This window comes from Artemia sp. Qi Xiang Cuo, chromosome 10 (assembly GCF_049724085.1).
Source record: "Artemia sp. Qi Xiang Cuo chromosome 10, ASM4972408v1, whole genome shotgun sequence".
NCBI classification, from domain to species: Eukaryota; Metazoa; Arthropoda; class Branchiopoda; order Anostraca; family Artemiidae; genus Artemia; species Artemia sp. Qi Xiang Cuo.
The window spans coordinates 48,196,430-48,220,200 of NC_142803.1; the positions used below are offsets into that span (position 1 = coordinate 48,196,430).

Consider the following 23,771-nt stretch of genomic DNA (forward strand, 5'->3'; position numbering starts at 1 on the left):
ACAGGGGTGTCAGTTAGACAGGTGTTCAGTTACATGGGTGTTCTTCGTGTTAAATTAGTATTATTTGTATCTTTTAACAGAATAGTCCGGTGATTGAGAGACGGAGGTTCCTAGTACCATGTGATTTTCTATACCTGATGTTCAATAAATGCATAATAGTTGTTTTATAATTTTAGTTTTTGCATATTTTAATATTGCTATAAGGTTATTGTGTTAGTCTTTTGAATAAGTACGTGTGATTTTTTTTTACGGTTGGGTAAAAAATTTCTAAATTGTTGTGATCTATAAGTATTTTTTTTATCTTTTAAAAGAGCTTTAAGGGGAATGTGAGACTCAGTTGACTAAATACGTTTGAATTTTGTTAAAGATAATGTATATAAAAACTAACTATTTGTGATAAATAAGTAGTTTTTGTATCTTTTAAAAGAGCTTTACGGGGATTGAGAGACTCAGTTGCCTAATTCCGTGTGATTTTTCTTTACGTGATGGTCATTAAAAACGAAATTTTGGTGTTAAATACGTAGTTTTTGTATCTTTTAAAAGAGCTTTACGGGGATTGAGAGACTCAGTTGCCTAATTCCGTGTGATTTTTCTTTACTTGATGGTCATTAAAAACGAAATTTTTGTGTTAAATAAGTAGTTTTTTTATCTTTTAAAAGAGCTTTAAGGGGATTGAGAGACTCAGTTGCCTAATTCCGTGTGATTTTTCTTTACTTGTTGGTCATTAAAAACGAACTGTGTGTGTTACATAAGTAGTTTTTGTATCTTTTAAAAGAGCTTTACGGGGATTGAGAGACTCAGCTGCCTAATTCCGTGTGACTTGGCGGTCATTAAAAACAAAATTTTTGTGTTAAATAAGTAGTTTTTGTATCTTTTAAAAGAGCTTTAAGGGGTTGGAGAGACTCTGTAATGCACTAGTTTTTCAGTAAAGACACTCAATATCCTAAAAGTGTTTAATTCAAACTTTTTTAGAACTTCAAAATTTCTCAACTTTAGTTATTTCTTTCTTTATGTAAATAACTTAAAATGTCAAAATATGCTTACAGTTCTAACAATTGCGCTCTGTGATTGGTCAGAGACACGATGTGACTTTCCCACTGGTATTCTATGACAGGTTATTGACAGCGCTCTGTGATTTGTCAGAGACACGATGTGACTTTCCCACTGGTATTCTATGACTGGTTATTGACACAACCTAATCTATTGCATTTATTAAATAATTATTTTTTACGCAGTGGAACGATAAACAAATAAGTCATATATTTAAAAAAAAAGTGAAGATGGAACTTTTTAATAAAGTGTGTTTACATAACAGGGTTATTGTAGCATTGAATGCCGACAAAAAGAAATATTTAAACTTTTAAACAAGTACAGGTGTTAGCACTCTTGGAAATGTATGCATGCATTGTCATGACAGTAAGGAATTAAATTTCTTTGGAATACCGAAAAAATTCAACTCTTATGTTGGTGGTTATGCGAGATTGAGATCTCCAGAGATGATTGCACTCAAAGAGAATGCCAACATAAAAATAATCATTGATGATAGAGGACAACTCCTTGCTACTGTTGCAGGTAACACATTACCTACTGATACATCCAATCGTCACCTTTCAGGTATTAGCATTCAACGGAAGATCAATAAAAGAAAGGCCTACTCTTCTACTAATATCGTAAACCATATCTTGTCTACGTGCCGAAACTGTTACCTGTGTAAAAATAATGTGATAATATACAGTGAAATTTCAAGAAAAATAAACAGGGCATTGTCAGAAAATATAACGATGGAATATAACGATGAATCGATGAAAAACAAAGCACCATCAAACGTGACTGCTATTGCTCAAACAGTCATTGAACCAAATAATACCAAAGACGAAAAGCATATTGAGCCTTTTGATGAGACACCAGTAAAAATTGTGTATGACTCAAAATGGAATAATGATTATTCTACTGATTACTAACTAAGAGAAGACAATAGCTATAATATCAAGAGAGAACATGGTGAACTATTTTATGGAACAGATTCAAAATGTCCAAAGTTAATTGTTGATATTAATAATTTATCATAATATATTTATTTTATTAATATTCTACATAGCATTATTTCATTAAAAATATATTATGAATTAAATTGTTATTTGTTGATTATTTTTAGAGTAATATATCATATAAAAAGTTTATAATTTATAATAAAAAGTCGGAGATTTAAGAAAATTAATTTGCATCCATATATTGTAAAACACATGATGACAAATTTATTCTTGAATTCACCTACTTGATAAATAAAAACATAAATTTCATTCAAGACATTATAACGAAACTATAAGTAATCTACAAACTCTGTCTTGAAGTTACCTCATGGATACAAAATGCTGAAATTTAATTTAAGAACTTATCAAAAATTGTAAGTACAATATCTTTCTTGAATTCGCTTCCTGGACACACTACAGATATTTAATTCAAGAAATAATAATAAAATCGCAAGTAAGTAATCAAGTCTTTATTGTTTTACCCTATTGGATACACAATACTGAAATTTCATTCAAGAAATTATGAAGGAATTCTAAATAGGTAACACACTCATGTTACCTCATGGATACACACTGCAGAAATTTCCTTTAAGAAATTATCAAAAATTTTAAGTAAGTAGCAAATTCTTTCTTGAATTCGCCTCCTGGGTAAATAAAAAAGACAGTTCATTAAAGAAATTATGAAAAAATTGTAAGTAAGTAGCAAATTCTTTCTTGAATTCTCCTGCTGAATAAACAAAAAAGACATTTACTTCTAGAAATTATGACAAAATTCCAAGTAAGTAACAAAACTCTTTATTGTTTTCATTACTTAGATACACGTTCTATAAATTTAATTCAAGAAATTATGAAAAAATTCTCAGTAATTATCAATTTCTTTATTGAAGTCAACTATTGGATACACAATACTGAAATTTAATTTAATAAATTATGAAAAAAAACATTTTCTTTCTAGAAGTCAACTCTTGGATACACAATACAGAAATTTCATTAAAGAAATTATGAAAATATTTATAAGTAAGTAACAAACTCTTTTTGTTTTCACCTCTTGGATATACAGTACAGATACTTCATTCAAGAAATTATGAAAAAATCGCAAGTAAGTAACTTTTTTCTCTTTATCAAAAACAATTTTCACTTAGCTACACGATGTAGAAATTTAATTCAAGAAATTAGGAAAAAAATTCTCAGTAAGTAACAATTTCTTTCTTGAAGTCAACTCATGGATACACAATACGGAAATTTCAGTCAAGAATTTCATGACTTAGATACACGATGTATAAATTTGATTCAATAAATTATGAAAAAATTATCAGTAAGTAACAATTTCTTTCTTGAAGTCGTCTCTTGGATGCACAATGCTGAAATTTCATTCAAGAAATTATGAAAATATTTGTAAGTAAGTAACAAACTCTTTATTGATTTCACCTCTTGGATATACAGTACAGATACTTCATTCAAGAAATTGTGAAAAAATCGCAAGTAAGTAACTTTTTTTTCTCTTAATCACAAACAAATTTCAATTAGCTAAATGATGTAGAAATTTAATTCAAGAAATTATTGAAAAATTCTCAGTAAGTAACAATTTCTTTCTTGAAGTCAACTCTTGGATACGCAATACGGAAATTTGATTAAAGAAATTATGAAAAAATTTTAACTAATTATAAAATTATTTCTTTAATTCACCTGTTGTATAAACAAAAAAAAAAAAAAAATAAATTTCTTTCAAGAAATTATTACAAAATTCTAAGTCAGTAACAAACTTTATTTTTTTAACGATTTAGATATACTATGTATAAATTAAATTAATGAAATTATTAAAAAAATTATCAGTAAGTAACCATTTCTTTCTTGAAGTTAACTCTTGGATACACAATACGGAAATTTCATTCAATAAATTATGAAAATATTTTTAAGTAATTAACAAACTCTTTATTAATTTCACCTCTTGGATATACAGTGCAGATACTTCATTCAAGAAATTATGAAAAAATCGCAAGTAAATAGCTTTTTTTTCTTTATCACAAACAATTTTCACTTATCTACACGATGTGGTAAATTTAATTCAAGAAATTATGAAAAAATTTTCAGTAAGTAACAATTTCTTTCTTGAAGTCAACTCTTGGATACACACAATACGGAAATTTCATTCAAGAAATTATAAAAAATATTTGTAAGTAAGTAACAAGCTCTTTATTGATTTCACCTCTTGAATATACAGTACAGATACTTCATTCAAGAAACGTGATTAAACACGTTTTGAAACTACATGCTATTTGTATGCCTTTCCTTGGCACCTTTCCAAACGACCAGGGATTCCCCACGGGTTCCTACACATTGCAAAAAAGTGAGCAGTACGAAAACTCCACGTTTTCAACCAGACTGGTTTTTTAGGGACCAATAAGGAGAGATATGCAAATTCGACATTGCTTTATTTCATTTTTTTAAGGTTCATTTAGACGAAGTTACGTGCGCGCACGTACCTTCGTCTAAATGAACCTTAAAAAATGTAATAAAGCTAGGTCGAATTTGCATATCTCTCCTGATTGGTCCCTAAAAAACCAGTCTGGCTGAAAACGCGGAGTTTTCGTACTGCTCACTTTTTTGCAAGGTGTAGGAACCAGTGGGGAATCCCTGTTCGTTTGGAAAGGTGCCAAGGAAAGGCATACAAATAGCATGTAGTTTCAAAACGTGTTTAATCACGTTTCTTGAATGAAGTATCTGTACTGTATATTCAAGAGGTGAAATCAATAAAGAGCTTGTTACTTACTTACAAATATTTTTATAATTTCTTGAATGAAATTTCCGTATTGTGTGTATCCAAGAGTTGACTTCAAGAAAGAAATTGTTACTTACTTAAAATTTTTTCATAATTTATTGAATTAAATTTTCCCACATCGTGTAGATAAGTGAAAATTGTTTGTGATAAAGAAAAAAAGCTACTTACTTGCGATTTTTTCATAATTTCTTGAATGAAGTATCTGTACTGTATATCCAAGATGTGAAATTAATAAAGAGTTTGTTACTTACTTAAAAATATTTTAATAATTTCTTGAATGAAATTTCCGTATTGTGTATCCGATAGTTAACTTAAAGAAAGAAATTGTTACTTACTGATAATTTTTTTCATAATTTAATGAATTTAATTTCTACTTAGTATATCTAACTCGTGAAAACAATAAAGTTTGTTACTTACTTAGAATTTTGTCATAATTTATTGAACGAAATGTCTTTTTTTTTTTTTGTTTATCCAACAGGTTAATTAAAGAAAGAATTTGCTACATAGTTACAATTTTTTCATAATTTCTTGAATCAAATTTCCGTATTGCGTATCCTAGAGTTGACTTCAAGAAAGAAATTGTTACTTACTGAGAATTTTTCAATAATTTCATGAATTAAATTTCTACATCATTTAGCTAAGTGATAATTGTTTGTGATAAAGAGAAAAAAGTTACTTACTTGCGATTTTTTCACAATTTCTTGAATGAAGTATCTGTACTGTATATCCAAGAGGTGAAATCAATAAAGAGTTTGTTACTTACTTACAAATATTTTCATAATTTCTTGAATGAAATTTCCGCAGTGTGTATCCAAGAGACGACTTCAAGAAAGAAATTGTTAATTACTGAGAATTTTTTCATAAATTCTTGAATCAAATTTCTACATCGTGTATCTAAGTCAGGAAATTCTGGAATGAAATTTCCGTATTGTGTATCTATGAGTTGACTTCAAGAAAGAAATTGTTACTTACTGAGAATTTTTTCCTAATTTCTTGAATTAAATTTCTACATCGTGTAGCTAAGTGAAAATTGTTTTTGATAAAGAGAAAAAAAGGTACTTACTTGCGATTTTTTCATAATTTCTTGAATGAAGTATCTGTACTGTATATCCAAGAGGTGGAAACAAAAAGAGTTTGTTACTTACTTACAAATATTTTCATAATTTCTTGAATGAAATTTCTGTATTGTGTATCCAATAGTTGACTTCAAGAAAGAAATTGTTTTTTTTCATAATTTCTTAAATGAAATTTACGTATTGTGTATCCAAGAGTTGACTTCAAGAAAGAAATTGCTACTTACTGATAATTTTTTCATAATTTCTTGTATTAAATTTCTACAACGTGTATCTAAGTCATGAAAACAATAGAGATTTTGTTACTCACTTTGAATTTTGTAATAATGTCTTGAACGAAATGTCTTTTTTTGTTTATTCTGCAGTCGAATACAAGAACGAATTTGAGACTTACTTAAACTATTTTACTAAATTATTTAATGAACTATATTTTTTATTTACACAGGAGGCGAATTCAAGAAAGAATTTGCTACTTACTTAAAATTTTTGATAATTTCTTAAAGGAAATTTCTGCATTGTTTATCCATGAGGTAATATGAGTGTTTTAGCTGTTTATAATTCCTTCATAATTTATTGTATGAAATTTCATTATTGTGTATCAAATAGTGGAAAATAATAAAGACTTTATTACTTACGTGAGAGGTTATTATTATTTCTTTACTTTAATATCTGTATTGTGTGACTTAAGCGAATTCAAGAAAGATATTGTAATTACAATTTTTGATAATTTCTTAAATGAAATTTCTGCATTGTGTATCCATGAGGTAACTTCAAGACAGAGTTTGTAGCTTACTTAGAGTTTCGTCATAATTTCTTGAATGAAATGTCTTTTTATTTATCCAGGAGGTGAATTCAAGAAAAATTTGTCCCCATGTGTCTGACAATAGATGTATGCAAATTCCTTTTCTTACATCTCCGACGTTTTATTAGACATTCTAAACGTTTGATATGCTAGCTTACTCTAAAAATAATGAACACATAACAATGTAATGCAAAATATATTTTTAATGAAATAATGCTATGTAGAATATTAATACAATAAATATATTATGATACATTATTAATATCAACAATTAACTTTGGACATTTTGAATCTGTTCCATAAAATAGTTCACCATGTTCTCTCTTGATATTATAGCTATTGTCTTCTCTTAGTTCGTAATCAGTAGAATAATCATTATTCCATTTTGAGTCATACACAATTTTTACTGGTGTCTCATCAAAAGGCTCAATATGCTTTTCGTCTTTGGTATTATTTGGTTCAATGACTGTTTGACCAATGGCAGTAACGTTTGCTGGTGCTTTGTTTTTCATCGATTCATCTTTATATTCCATCGTGATATTTTCTGAAAATGCCCTTTTTATTTTTCTGGCAATTTCACTGTCTATTATCACATTATTTTTACACAGGTAACAGTTTCGGCACGTAGACAAGATATGGTTTACGATATTAGTAGAAGAGTAGGCATTTCTTTTATTGATCTTCTGTTGAATGCTAATACCTGAAAGGTGACGATTGGATGTATCAGTAGGTAATGTGTTACCTGCAACAGTAGCAAGGAGTTGTCCTCTATCATCAATGATTATTTTTATGTTGGCATTCTCTTTGAGTGCAATCATCTCTGGAGATCTCAATCTCGCATAACCAACAACATTAGAGTTGAATTTTTTAGGTATTCCAAAGAAATTTAATTCCTTACTGTCATGACAATGCATGCATACATTTCCAATAGTGCTACCACCTGTACTTGTTTCAAAGTTTAAATATTTCTCTTTGTCGGCATTCAATGCTACAATAACCTTGTTATGTAAACACACTTTATTAAAATGTTCCATCTTCACTTTTTTTAAAGATATGACTTATGTGTTTATCGTTCCACTGCGTAAAAAATACTGATTTAATACATGCAATAGATTAGGTTGTGTCAATAACCAGTCATAGAATACCAGTGGGAAAGTCACATCGTGTCTCTGACCAATCACAGAGCGCTGTCAATAACCGGTCATAGAATGCCAGTGGGAGAAGTCACATCGTGTCTCTGACCAATCACAGAGCGCAATTGTTAGAACTGTAAGCATATTTTGACATTTTAAGTTATGTACAGAAAGAAAAAATAAATAAAGTTGAAAAATTTCGAATTTTTAAAAAAGTTTTAATTAAACACTTTTAGGATATCGAGTGTCTTTACTGAAAAACTAGTGCATTACAGAGTCTCTCAAATCCCTTAAAGATCTTTTAAATGATACAAAAAACTACTTATTTAACACGCAAATTTCGTTTTTAATGACCGCCAAGTCACACGGAATTAGGCAGCTGAGTCTCTCAATCCCCGTAAAGATCTTTTAAAAGATACAAAAACTAATTATTTAACAGCAAAATTTCGTTTTTAATGACCAGCAAGTAAAGAAAAATCACACGGAATTAGGCAACTGAGTCTCTCAATCCCCGTAAAGATCTTTTAAAAGATACAAAAACTACTTATTTAACAGATAAATTTCGTTTTTAATGACCATCAAGTAAAGAAAAATCACTCAGAATTAGGCAACTGAGTCTCTCAATCCCCGTCAAGCTCTTTTAAAAGATACAAAAACTACTTATTTAACACAAAAATTTCGTTTTTAATGACCATCAAGTAAAGAAAAATCACACAGAATTAGGCAACTGAGTCTCTCAATCCCCGTAAAGCTCTTTTAAAAGATACAAAAACTACTTATTTAACATAAAAATTTCGTTTTTATTGACCATAAATTAAAGAAAACTCACACGGAATTAAGCAACTGAGTCTCTCAATCCCCGTCCAGCTCTTTTAAAAGATACAAAAACTACTTATTTAACACAAACATTTCTTTTTTAATGACCATCAAGTAAAAAAAAATCACCCGGAATTAGCCAACTGAGTCTCTCAATCCCCGTAAAGATCTTTTAAAAGATACAAAAACTACTTATTTAACACAAAAATATCGTTTTTAATGAGCATCAAGTAAAGAAAAATCACACGGAATTAGGCAACTGAGTCTCTCAATCCCCGTAAAGTTCTTTTAAAAGATACAAAAACTACTTGTTTAACACAAAGAACCCCCATGTAACTGAACCCCTGTATAACTGAAACCCTGTACAACTGAACCTCCGTGCTAAATTTCATTACGTTTAATATCTAGTCACCAAATGCTCCAAGCCTCAGAAGAAAAAGGGATTTTGAAAACAGTGATCTTTCGTTTTTAATGACCATCAAGTAAAGAAAAATCACACGGAATTAGGCAACTGAGTCTCTCAATCCCCTTAAATCTCTTGTAAAAGATACAAAAACTACTTATTAAACATAAAAATTTCGTTTTTAATGACCATCAAGTAAAGAAAAATCACACGGAATTAGTCAACTGAGTCTCTCAATCCCCCTACATCTCTTTTAAAAGATACTAAAACTACTTATTGAACAGTAACATTTCGATTTTAATGACCATCAAGTAAATAAAAATCACACGGAATTAGGCAACTGAGTCTCTCAATCCCCGTAAAGCTCTTTTAAAAGATACAAAAACTACTTATTTAACAAAAAAATTTCGTTTTTAATGACCATCAAGTAAACAAAAATCACACGGAATATAGCAACTGAGTCTCTCAATCCCCGTAAAGATCTTTTAAAAGATACAAAAACTAATTATTTAAAACAAAATTTTCTTTTTTAATTACCTTCAAGTAAAAAAAAATCACACGGACTTAGGCAACTGAGTCTCTCAATCCCCGTAAAGCTCTTTTAAAAGATACAAAAACTACTTATTTAACACAAAAATTTCGTTTTTAATGACCATCAAGTAAATAAAAATCACACGGAATTAGGCAACTGAGTCTCTCAATCCCCGTAAAGTTCTTTTAAAAGATACAAAAACTACTTGTTTAACACAAAGAACCCCCATGTAACTGAACCCCTGTATAACTGAAACCCCTGTACAACTGAACCTCCGTGCTAAATTTCATTACGTTTAATATCTAGTCACCAAATGCTCCAAGCCTCAGAAGAAAAAGGGATTTTGAAAACAGGGAGCTTTCGTTTTTAATGACCATCAAGTAAAAAAAAATCACACGGAATTAGGCAACTGAGTCTCTCAATCCCCGTAAAGCTCTTTTAAAAGATACAAAAACTAATTATTTAACACAAAAATTTCTTTTTTAATGAGCATAAAGTAAAGAAAAATCACAAGGAATTAGGCAACTGAGTCTCTCAATCCCCGTAAAGTTCTTTTAAAAGATACAAAAACTACTTATTTAACACAAAGAACCCCCATGTAACTGAACCCCTGTATAACTGAAACCCCTGTACAACTGAACCTCCGTGCTAAAACGGAATTAGGCAACTGAGTCTCTCAATCCCCGTAAAGTTCTTTTAAAAGATACAAAAACTACTTGTTTAACACAAAGAACCCCATTTTTAATGACCACCATGTATAACTGAAACCCCTGTACAACTGAACCACCGTGCTAAATTTCATTACGTTTAATATCTAGTCACCAAATGCTCCAAGCCTCAGAAGAAAAAGGGATTTTGAAAACAGGGAGATTTCGTTTTTAATGACCATCAAGTAAAAAAAAATCACAAGGAATTATTCATCTGAGTCTCTTAATCACCTTAAATCTCTTTTAAAAGATAACAAAAATACATATATAAAACACAAAAAATTCATGTATTGAGCAGAAAGTCATGACCATTAACTCGGTCTAAGGCAAGTGAGTCTCTCAATCCCCGTAAAGTTCTTTTAAAAGATACAAAAACTACTTATTTAACACAAAGAACCCCCATGTAACTGAACCCCTGTCTAACTGAAACCCCTGTACAACTGAACCTCCGTGCTAAATTTCATTACGTTTAATATCTAGCCACCAAATGCTCCAAGCCTCAGAAGAAAAAGGGATTTTGAAAACAGGGAGCCCGATTTACTAAAAAAAAAGTGGGACCCCCCTGGAAACTGAACCCCCCTTTTATCTGTACCATATTTTACAAGACATCACTACATTACAAGTGAGAATAATTAAACGAACCACCGTTACACTACACAATATCGGCAACCCACCCCCCTACTAAAACTTGAACGCATGGTATGTTTTAATTTAAAATATTTTTATATAATTAATTTATTTTTATAAATACAACCAATTAGATGTATATATATTTAAATTCACAAATTCATTATATCTTTAATTTTAAATTAAGCTATTGAATACTTTATAGCAATGCCCCTTGTAAGCGTCTACGCAAATATCTTTTCGCAAAAAAAAAATTCGCAAATCTCGTAAACTAAAGAAGTAATTACATCACTGTTGTTAGCTCCATCATTAATCTCCAATAATGTAAATGCACCCCCTCATTTTTTTCCTCTACTAATATCCTTGCAAATAAAAACTATTCTCTTTGAATTCAATTCTCTTACTAATATGTAATGTAAAGAAAACTAAAAAGATACACCGGTTTTTCCAACACGGATGTAACCTAAAAAAAAAACCTGTTTATCATGAAATAGAAATTCAGTTAATTGTGCCAGAATTGAGGCAAATGACCCTGGTACCCGTACAATGAATTGAAAGTTTACATTCAAACTTACGCCTAAGGCATAGATATGTATGTAAACTTTCAAGTGCCTATACTTTCACGGATACATCGCTTGTATCCGTGAAAGTGCATAATAGGTAACTACTACTCACAATCCCTGTAGAAGATTAAATAAAAAAAACAAGTTTCTTTAACTGAAAGTAAGGAGCGACATTAAAACTTAAAACGAACAGAAATTATTCCGTATATGAAAGGGGCTGTCCCCTCCTCAACGCCTTGCTCTTTACGCTAAAGTTGTTTATTGTTTAAAAAAAATAGAGTTGTGAGAAAGTCAAACTTTAGCGTAAAGAGCAAGGCGTTGAGGACGGGACAGTCCCTTTCATATATGGAATAATTTCTGTTCGTTTTAAGTTTTAATGTCGCTCCTTACTTTCAGCTAAAAAAAACTTGTTTTTTTATTTAATTTTTGAACGCTTTTGAATAAATGCAGGTTTTGATCTTGGTTCACAGTACATGAATAATTAAAACAAAATTTTCATATTAATTTACTTTTATTTGGTTAAATGGCTTTCTCAAAACTTGTTTCATTTTATTTACGAAGGTTTTATTAGTAATAAATATACGTAACTTACGAATTAACTTACGTAACGAACTTCTATATTCATATATTTTTAATACATATATTAGGGGGTTCGCCCCCTAGTCAATACCATGCTCTTTAAGCGAAAGTTCAAATTTTGTTCCAGTTCTTTAAAAATGGCCGCTTAATCACAAAGGCCGTTAATTAGAATAGATAGATCTTATGAAAGTACTAAAAAATCTCTGGCTTAATGAGTGAGGTATTGACTAGGGGGTGAACCCGATCATATATGTAATATTTTCTGTTCATTTTAAGTTTTGATGTTGCTGCTGTTGCAGTTGAAAAACTTGTTTTTTATATTTATTTTCTGATCTTTTTTAAATAATGCTGGGATGTCCGGCATCCTCTTCATAGCAATTTCCCTTCCCCCATGACAACTTCCTTAGTGGAAACACCCTCCTAAATGACCTCTGACCCCAGGCACGTACGCAGGAATTTGTTTTGTGGGGGGGCCCAATTTGTTTCAGAGGGGGGGGCAAAGCGTACAAACCCATTATTCTGTGAAAAAAATAGAAAATTATGGGAAAATAAAAAATAGTGAGATTTCGGGGAGGGGGGGGGGCGGAGGCCCTCCCCCTGCGTACGTCCCTGCCCGACCCCCCCCCCCCACTACCAGAAAAAATATCCCCTGAAAACGTCTGTACTGTATACTTCCCAATAACCAGTACTATATGTTAACATTGGGTAAAGTTCATAGCTTTCAGCCCTCCTCCCGGGAACTTTGGGGGATTAAGTCATCCTAAAAGACATACTTATAATATTTTCGAACATGCTGAATAAAATGGCTATTTCGCCCCCTAGTCAATACCTTGCTCTTTAAGCGAAAGTTCAAATTTTGTTCCAGTTCTTTAAAAATGGCCGCTTAATCACAAAGGCTGTTAATTAGAATAGATAGATCTTATGAAACTACTAAAAAATCTCTGGCTTAATGAGTGAGGTATTGACTAGGGGGTGAACCCAATCATACATGTAATATTTTCTGTTCATTTAAAGTTTTGATGTTGCTGCTGTTGCAGTTGAAAAACTTGTTTTTTTATATTTAATTTCTGATCATTTTTTTAAATAATGCTGGGATGTTCGGCGTCCCCTTCATAGCAATGTCCCTTCCCCCATGAAAACTTCCTTCATGGAAAGATCCTCCTACATAACCCCCGACCCCAGGCACGTACGCAGGAATTAGTTTCGGGTGGGGGGGGCCAATTTGTTTCAGGGGAGGGGCAAATCCTTCAAACCCATTATTCTGTGAGAAAAATCAGAAAATTATGGGAAAATGAAAAAAATCGTGAGATTTCGGAGGGGGGAGGGGCGGGCCCGGAGGCTCCCTCCCCCCTGCATACGTCCCTGCTCGATACCCCCCCCCACTACCAGGAAAAATCTCCCCTGAAAACGTCTGTACTGTATACTTCCCAATAACCAGTGCTATATGTTAACATTGGGTAAAGTTCATAACTTTCAACCCTCCTCCCGGGAACTTCGGGGGATTAATTCATCCTAAAAGACATACTTATAATATTTTCGAACATGCTGAACAAAATGGCTATCTCCAAATTTTGATCAGGTGACTTTGGGAAAACAATGAGCGTGGGAGGGGGCCTAGTTGCCCTCCATTTTTTTTTGTCACTTAAAAAGGGCACTAGAACTTTTAATTTCCATTCCAATGAGCCCTCCCACGATATTCTAGGACCACTGGGTCAATACGATCACCCCTGGGGAAAAAAAAATAAACACACACCCGTGATCTTTTGTCTGGCAAAAAATGCAAAATTCCACATTTTTATAGATAGGAGGTTGAAACCTCTACAGTAGGGTTTTCTGATACGCGGAATATGATGGTGTGATTTTCATTCAGGTTATAGAACTTTTAGGGGGTCTTTCCCCGTTTTTTCGATAATCAGCCATATTTTTTCCGGCTCTTAACTTTTGATGGGTAGGATTAAACTTGATGTAACTTATATATTTGAAACCAGCACTAAAATCTAATTCGTTTGATTTATCTGTTTGTATTAAAATACCGTTTTCTAGAGTTTCGGTTACCATTGAGCTGGGTCCGAATAACCAATACTATATTTCAACCTTTCAGCCCTCCTCCTGGGGGCTTCGAGGGATTAAGTCATCCTAAAAGACATAATTATAATATTTTCGACCATATTGAACAAAATGGCTATCTCAAAATTTTGATCAGATGACATTGGGAAAAAAATGAGCCTGGGAGGGGGCCTAGTTGCCCCCCATTTTTTTTGGTCACTTAAAAAGGGCACTAGAACTTTTAATTTCCGTTCCAATGAGCCCTCCCACGATATTCTAATACCACTGGGTCGATACGATCACCCCTGGGAAAAAGAAAAAAAACAAACAAAAAAACAAATAAACACGCATCCATGATCTTTCTTCTGGCAAAAAATGGAAAATTCCACATTTTTGTAGATAGGAGCTTGAAACCTCTACAGTAGGGTTCTCTGATACGCTGAATATGATGGTGTGATTTTCATTTAGGTTCTATAACTTTTAGGGGGTCTTTCCCCCTTTTTTCAAAAATCAGCCAAATTTTCTCAGGCTCGTAACTTTTGATAGGTAATATTAAAATTGATGAAACTTATTTATTTGAAATCAGCATAAAACTGCAATTCTTTTGATGTATCTATTGGTATCAAAATTCCGTTTTTTAGAGTTTTGGTTACCATTGAGCCGGGTTGCTCCTTACTTACAGTTTGTTACCACAAACTGTTTGATATAACTCAACTGGGTAAACCCAACTCTAATGGATTAAAAACAAGTACATCTTTCCTATTTACACTGAAGGAAAAAATTAATATCCCAGAAAAGTTATTCCTAATTGGGCAAATCAAACCGCACAAGGAATACAAGCCAAAGCCTATCCAGTGTCAGAAGTGTCTGAAACTGAGACCCACAGCAAATAAATGCAATTGAATTCTCCTAGCCTGTAGTAACCGTTAAGGCTCCCATCCTAAAGATTTGACGACTTGCAACAGCACTCGGCCTACTTATATTAATTGTAAAGGCCCACATGAATCCACCAATAAATCAAAATGCCCTGCATATAAGAAAAGAGCACTAACACTCCAAACAGCAACCAAGAAGGCCATTCCATACCCTTTTGCAGCTATGGAAGCAAATACTGCCCAATCACACCAAATAAAACCTATATTGAAATCAAATAAAACCCCCAAGTCAAACACTCCCAATGCATCAAGTACTTCTTGCAAAACACCATACTTTAAGCCCCCCAGCTCACATCTCTATCAGAAAGAATCACCAAGCCAACAAGCCTCCTTGCCTAGTGAGATGAGGTCAGCCGGGCACCCCCTCCCAACAAGAAACAAACCAGAAACACTACCAGGAATTAATCCCTTAACTGACAAACCGGATGCAGAGCCAAACATGCAAACCCCAAATATATGCTTATTCATTCTAAACTGCAATGCAGTTCAGGCCATGAATATACAACAACAACAGAAAACAAAAATCATTGCTGAATTGACAAAAATCTACATCCCTAATCATAGATCCATTCAAGCAAAAAAATATTTTGCTCTACTATTAACAAAGCTGAACATTGATACACAGTCATATGAAAAATAAAACAACAACACAACACATATCAATACTCCAGTGGAATGTAAGATCACTTACTGAACATAAGTTAAATGAACTAATATCTTTTATGAATAATAATTCCATCAATATTGCTTGCCTCCAGGAAACTCATTTAATCCAAAATCAACAAAGTAAGTATCTGGGTTACACTATCCTGAGAAAGGATAGATCATCAGAGAGAAAAGCACGAGGAGTAACTTTAATAGTTAATAATAATATAAAATTCTGTGGCATCAACTGTCCAGATTTTGTAAATGATGTTGATGCAATTGGTATCAGTGTTTGGCTGAATAATACAAAAACTTACATAATAAGCTTTTATAACCCTAATGGCCAAACTACAGATGCCATGGATTTCTTCAACTATATAAATAATTCTAATATGTTGAAAAATATTATTATTTGTAGAGACTTTAATGCCCACAGCCTTCGGTGGGGGAATAAACCAGCAAATAAAGCTGGTAAGTTCATTGAGCATATGACTTCAACTAATAATGAATTAGCTGTTGCTACCCCTACAAACCTGAATACATATTTCAACCCCAAAAGTGGCAGTTTCTCTACAATTGACCTACAAATTGTGTCTTGTGTCTACAAGCAGAAGGACCATAATAAATGCTAAATATAAATACTGGAATAATTTTGCAAATAATCTCTCCAGAGAAACACATGAGCCAATTATACATAAAGTCATAAGCCACATCTGTGGGAAAAAAACTTCCCCCAACCCACTCCTGTATGAGCTTATACATAATAATACCCATTATGACAATGATAATGAAAAAGCTAAGCTATTTCCCACTCTTTTTGTTAAGAAGCTAAGATCAAACAATTGTGGCAAAATACCCCAAATTCCAATGAACCCAAGTTCCCAACCTCGCCCAGGAACCAAGTACATAATCAGCCCATATTTAATCCAGGAAAAGAACAATTCAATACATTATATTTGTACCAAGACTAGTAGAAGATATTACAGTATACACCCTACATGAATAAAGAATCTCACCCCTTCATACAAACAGGAACTTCTAAATTGTTATAATCATGCTTGGGCTTCATCTATGTTCCCAAATATCTGGAAATGTTTGTCCCTCTTACCAATCCTAAAGAAAAACAAACCCAAAAATAACCTGGAGTCCTATAGGCCCATAATGATTACTCCTGTGATGGGGAAAATAATGGAGAAAATGATTTATTACCGACTCCTCTGGTTTGTTGAAAAAAATAATATAATCCCTCACACTCAAAATTGTTTCAGGAAACACCATTCCTCAACAGATGCTTTCATATTGTTAACAAATACAATAAATGAATCATTCACAAAAAATAATGTGCTAGTTGTAGCTTCCCTAGATTTTGAAAGGGCAAACGATAATGTGAGCCACCAAATCTTTTTGATTAAACTTGCAAACCTGGGAATACCCCCCAAACTAGTATATCCTATAAAATCTTTAATACAATTGCAAAGTTTCATTGCTTGTTTAGGTACAGCCTCTTCACCCCAAAAAACAATAACAAAATGTCTTCTTCAGGGAGCAGTCCTCAGCTGCCTCCTTTTTGCCCTGTTTCTCTGGGACATGAACCTCCCCCACACGAATCTACAATATGCTGAGGATCTGGTACTATGGTCATCTGGCAACACATTTGAGATTGCACAGTCAAAGCTGCAAAAGTCACTTTTCCAATTTGAAGAATTCTCTCAACATTCAGATATACCCATTGCACCTACCAAGTCAAAAAAAGTCCAATTCCATCGAAAGCGAAATTTAGGGAATGCAAGATTAACTGTAAAGAGAAAAGTTAGCCTATTACTGAAGATAAGCATATGAATTACCTTGGTCACATAGTTGATCAAAAACTTAACTTCAATTTCTTTATTTCAAACACAATAAAAAAATATCACAAAATAACGGGCGTACTAAAAAGACGTCTTTCTACACACTGGGGCTGTAAGGAGAAAACCTTACTTCAGTTTTATGAGTCACATCTAAGCCCCCATATTGACTATGGGCTCATCGTCTATGGTGCTTTCCCCCAATCCCCTCCATAGAATTGGTCAATCCCCATAATAAATACTGATTTCTCAAAGTGGACTAAAGATTTAACCCCCATTGCTTTTGTCCAGAAAAAATTTGCTGAACTTAATGCAATTACTTGTAAAAACCATTTCCCAATTTTTGTTGAAGGGTCCAAATTGAATGAGAAGGTAGCAAGTGGTGCCTTCCTTCCTCACCTGAAAATTGTAATGGGTAAGAGATTGTATAATAATGTATCTATAATGTCTGCAGAGTTAAATGCCATAATCACATTAGAACACCTTATGGAAAATAAACCCTTGATTGCTAATTCAAATAATATTATCGTTTATTCTGACTCTCTATCAAACCTTGAGTTGCTGTCTTCAGCTCCTCAGTATAAGCTGGTTATTGACGCATATCATTGTCTAGGTATTATAGATAATCTTGCTTCAAGTGGCATAAGAACTTATCATCAGTTTATTCCTAGCCACTCTGGTGTAAGTGGTAATCATCAGGTTGATGAAATAGCAAAAAATGCTATAAATATTGATCAGCCAAGTGGGAGACCAATCCCTATTAGAGATATTTACCGATGGAGACTATCAGATATTATGTTTAATAAGAAAAATCCTACTCTTTCCCCCTTTCCCAATAAGTACTTTTCTAAAATTTATCACAGAATTTGTTGTGGAGCAAATGGACTAAACTTTCTTGCATTATCATATCACTTTCCTAATTCAAGTGGTTCATTTCCCCTGTCCCCTCTTTGCAGGTATAGCAGTAGGAATAATGAAACAATTGACCACTTCCTATTTAAATATAGTATACTTCCGTCTGCACAGCATATTTTGCATTGTAAATTGTTAAAGTGCTTCAAACACCACAAAATCTCACTACCAGCCACGAGCCTAACCGACCATACCTGTACACAGAACACAGATACCGAAATCTGTATTATTATATTTAATCTTAGTGAGTAGAAAGAACTGCTGAAATATATTTGATACTATCTCACACTTCCAGGACTCTACAGCTCGTCGCTCATTGGCCCACAGAAAGAATCAAAAGGACCATATCTACATGTTCTTAAATGAATATCCTGCCTGCTGTTACTTAGAAGAAGAAGAAGAATAATATTAGAAGCTACAATTACGACAGTGGCCTGCTGTGAAATAGAAGAAGAAGAAGAAGAAGACAGTGGTCAAATATGGCTCTGAAGCATGGGCACTCTAAAAAGCAGATGAAAATTTGCTACATGTTTTCTGGAGAAATTGCCTATGGATTGTTCTGGGTACCTGGCTGATGACAGTATTTCAAACAGAAGGTTGTACAAAAGATGTGGTTCAGCCCCACTTTCCAGGGCTATAATGAAATAAAGGTTGAGATGGTTTGGGCACTTACTGCAGATGAACAATGACAGATTGCTAAAGATTGTCCTTTTTGGCCAACCATCACGGGCTAAACAGGAAACAGGTTGTCTTTGTCTGGGAAGATGCCATAAAGAAAGATTTAAAGGGAATGGGAACTTCCTGGGAAGGTTTATAGAGGGAGGCTTTGATCGACTGGGATGGAGAAGGAGTGTGTATAGCTGTGTTGGACTTAGGCAGCTTGGTGGTGTGGTGAGTTGTAGTAGTAGTAGGCATGGAACCCATTGCCAGATGACCTTGTTTGTGCTGAAAGTTTGTTGTTGTTTAAGGAAAGCATTGTAGATACACAGATACATTTGTGTAGATGTTATTTATTTGAGTTGCCTAGAAGCATTTTTCATGTTTCCTCTCTGTTTTCTTTTGTGCTAGCCTTGTTTTCTTTATGTTTATTGTAAACTATATGATACTTATGCATTTTCTTTGTTTTACTGTAATATCTTTGTGTTGAAACAAACAATGATTACCATTTTGGGTGAATTTTTTTTTTTTTCAAGTTGTTTTTAGAATTTATACTGTTTCCTTCTCAACAGCCCCAACAGTACACTGACATCTTTACTTGCATTACAAATGAACTTTATAAGCCTCCCTCTATATTGTTCAACATAAGGACTGAATGGTACATAGCCTATGCACTGAATATTTTATAGTTTTGATAAACTGCTAGAACAATTTGAAGAAAAGCATGATGTAGGCTATGGAAAACTCAGGGTAAAGTTTAAGAGCACATCCTCTTGAGAATCATTCAGTTCAAATATTTAACCATTTAAAGGGGGTGGGGTAAAATTCATTTGGGATAAAAATGAATTTTATGTTTGGATTCAGGGTGAAATCCTGGTCAATATATACCAAATCATATTATAGAGTTTCAAATAAAGTGAATGCACCATTTGATGCCTTTTTTATGCTGATTACAAATATAATAAGCATTTCTATCGGAAATGAATTCCAGCCTCCCCCCCTATATAGGCTATACCTAACCTAACCCTGAATTGGCATATAAAGGGGGGGGGCTGAAATTCATTTCTGATACAAATGCTTATTATATTCATAATCAGCATAAAAAAAGGCATCGAATGGTGTATTCACTTTAGTCCTAACTCAATAATATGATTTGGTATAGCTATATTGACTGAAATCCTTATTCTGAATATGTGTTTATTTCTTAGCTATCTCAATTGTTCAGTTAAATAAAAAATTTTCCGATCTTTACGCATAATTTATAAAATTAATTAAAAAGAATAACAGGAACGAACCAACGAAGCTCAACCACTTTATTCAACTATGGCAGTAGAGAATCTTGCCTCTTACTTACACGTTGGCAAACATTCGAAATTATGCGGAATCATACCAGGGCTGACAAATGTTTTTTAATCAGAAGTGTCAAAATATGCGGAAAAGGTACGCAACGGATGTCCGAAAAACCAGTGGCTCTAAAAATCTTGCCGTTTATGCCCCTTTTTGGCACTCATGTTTTCGTCCCCATAATATGATTAAGTCTTACATAGGATCATGCGACTTTCTGTTTGATGGTCAAACGATTTCAATAATATCTATTGCTATATTTATCAATGCTTAGGTAACTTCACCAGTTAAAATATCAATGGACTGCTCAACTGCACTGTCTTTTTTGTGCTTATTTTACCAGTATTTACTTTATAACTTCAAATAAACCAAAACTAAGCAGTAAAACCAGCAAATTTTCATAAATAGACTAAGGCTTTATATGCCCGTGTTTGGAGGGGGGTTGTAGCTGGCCGGCTTGGGTGCATTTACAAGAGTAGCATTTATTACGTTTGGAATTTGGAGTTAAAAGTTGCACTGAGTAGTATGTTCATCATATAGCCAGTTATGTTATCTAAACACCGATAGTCTTACCCCAATATTCTAAATTGAAAAAGTATAAATTTAGTACAAGGATTTAAAAAGTATGAGGTTTTTTGTTATACAGGCAGCACCCAAAAGTAAAATGGCAGTCTTTAATCATCCAAGCGTTAACCTATTAAAGACATTCCCATATAAACAATTTTTGTTTGGGTGAGGAGGTTGCCAAAAAAACGTCCAAATGAATACAGAGATTGAAAGAGTTATTCATCCGAGCTTTATGGTTACACTCCATTAGATAAATAGGTCTTTCACACTTGCGCTCTTAAAGTCTATAAGCCCCATAAGCTCCGTAGTATAACCTACTTAAGCTCCATAGCGTAAGCCAGTTACGAAGTTGAAACAATTCCGACTTTATATATTGTTTTATTATAGAATTCCAACTTTCCAATATTATAGAATAAACTATAATATTATTTGAATTAGCAATTAAGGGTTTATTTTTCATAAGGTGTTCTAATGCCATGATTATGGCGTCTAACTCTGCAGACATTATAGATACATTATTATACAGTCTCTCACCCATTGCAATTTTCAAGTGAGGAAGGAAGGCACCACTTGCTACCTTATTATTCATTTTGGACCCATCAAAAAAGATTTGGAAATAGTTTTTATAAGTAATTGTTCTACTTTCAGCAATTTATTTCTGGACAAAAGCGATGGTGGTTAATTCTTTAGTCTACTTTGAGAAATCAGTAATTATTATTGGGATTGACCACTTCTAAGTCAGGGAGTTGGGAAAAGTGGGTGTAATAGACTTTGCAAGTAGAGGGAGCTTCTTCTGAATGTTGGCATACTCATCTGCAATGCCTCTATACATGGCTGGATTTCTTAACCAACTATGTAGGGTGTGTGAGCTATTTGATTCAATTTTTGTAAGATGTTTTATCAAAAGAAATCTACGTCTCTCCCTCATTGTTGTTAATCCACTTTCGATGAGCAGAACCCTGGCGCTTGTGGGTTTCCTAATACCAAACATGAGATATATTATATCGTTTTGTATTGTTTCAATTTTTTGCATCTGGGTCTCTTCACATCCACCATAGACGATGAGGCCATAGTCAATATAGGGTCTTATATGCGATTTATAAAACTAGAGTAAGGTTTTCTCCTTACAGCCCCAGGGTGTAGAAAGAAGTCGTTTTAGTATAATTGTTTTTCTATAGCATTTTTTTATTGTGTTTGAAATGTGGAGGTGGAAATTAAGTTTTTGGTCAAGCATGAGACCTAAGTAATTAATATGATTATCTTCTGGAATAGTTGTTACATTTAGAGTTAGTCTTACATTAACAATATTTCGCTTTCGGTGAAATTGGATTATTTTTGACTTGGTAGGTGCAATGGGTAAATCTGAATGTTGAGAAAATTTTTCAAATTGGAAAAGTGACTTTTTCAGCTTTGACTGTACCATCTCAAATGTGTTGCCCGATGTCTATAGTATCAGATCATTAATATATTATAGACTTGTGTGGGGGAGATTAGTGCCACAGAGAAATAGGGCAAAAAGAAGGCAGTTGACGACTGCTCCCCTGGGCCAGTCTGGAGCCCTTGACTGTTGGAAAAAAAAGGCTGAGCCTAAATAAGCAATGAAACTTTGTAATTCTATGAAAGATTTTATAAAATATACTAGCTTGGGGGGTAGTCCAAGGTTTGCAAGATTAATTAAAAGTATTTGGTGGTTCACATTGTCATATGCCCTTTCAAAATCTAGGAAAGCTGCAACTAGGACATTATTTTTTGTGAATGATTCATTTATTGCATTTGTTAACAATATGAAAGCATCTGTTGAGGAATGGTGTTTCCTGAAGCAAGTTTGAGTGTGAGGGATCATATTATTTTTTCCAACAAACCAGAGGAGTCGGTAATAGATCATTTTCTCCATTATTTTCCCCATCACAGGAGTAATCATTATGGGCCTATAGGACTCCAGGTTATTTTTGGGTTTGTTTTTCTTTAGGATTGGTAAGAGGGGCAAACATTTCCAGATATTGGGGAACATAGATGAAGCCCAAGCATGATTTTAACAATTTAGAAGTTCCTGTTTGTATGAAGGGGTGAGATTCTTTATCCATGTAGGGTGTATATTGTCATAGCTGCCGCTAGTCTTGGTCCTAATATGATGTATTGCATTGTTCATTTCCTGGATTGAAAATGGGCTGGTTATATCCTCAGATCCTGGGCAAGGTTGGTAACTTGGATTCATAGGAATTGGGGGCATTTTGCTACAATTATTTGATGTTAGCTTATTAACAAAAAGAGTGGCAAATAGCTTAGCTTTTTCATTATCGTTGTCATAATGGGTATTATTATGTATAAGCTCATACAGGAGTGGGTTGGGGGAAGTTTTTTTTCCCACAGATGTGGCTTATGACTTTATGTATAATTGGCTCATGTGTTTCTCTGGAGAGATTATTTGCAAAATTGTTCTAGTAGTTATATTTAGTATTTATTATGGTTCTTTTTGGATTAAATTCTGCTTGTAATTTTTTAAATATGTAGTAGGTGATGGTTTTTTTGAAGAATGTTCTCCTAGCTGCCTTTTTTGTTCTCTATTTATTTTGGCACTCATTTGTCCACCATGCTTTGGGAATATGTTTAAGGAAAGTTTTCCTGGGTGTTGTCATGGGGATAGCATGATTACCTATAATTATTAGTAAAGATGTCAAAACTTCAGCATGTGTGTCAGTTGTTGCGTTTGAAATGCATGAATTTTGGGTGAAACTTTTAGTTTCATCATTTAGCTTATTTTGGACCATAGGCCAATT

General features: G+C 33.1%; 1 protein-coding gene across 3 annotated transcripts in view; it reads right to left on the reverse strand.

The window, feature by feature from the left end:
- The window catches only part of LOC148947833 (uncharacterized), a 262,032-nt gene extending 241,560 nt beyond the window's left edge, over positions 1-20,472 (reverse strand). Inside the window, exon 1 of one of the 3 annotated variants that reach the window (XM_089095476.1) lies at positions 20,379-20,472. The gene's annotated coding sequence lies outside the window, so the exon portion shown is untranslated. The remainder of the gene's footprint in view (positions 1-20,378) is intronic. The other 2 variants (XM_089095473.1, XM_089095474.1) reach the window with 2 other exon arrangements.
- Positions 20,473-23,771: the final 3,299 nt, after the last annotated feature.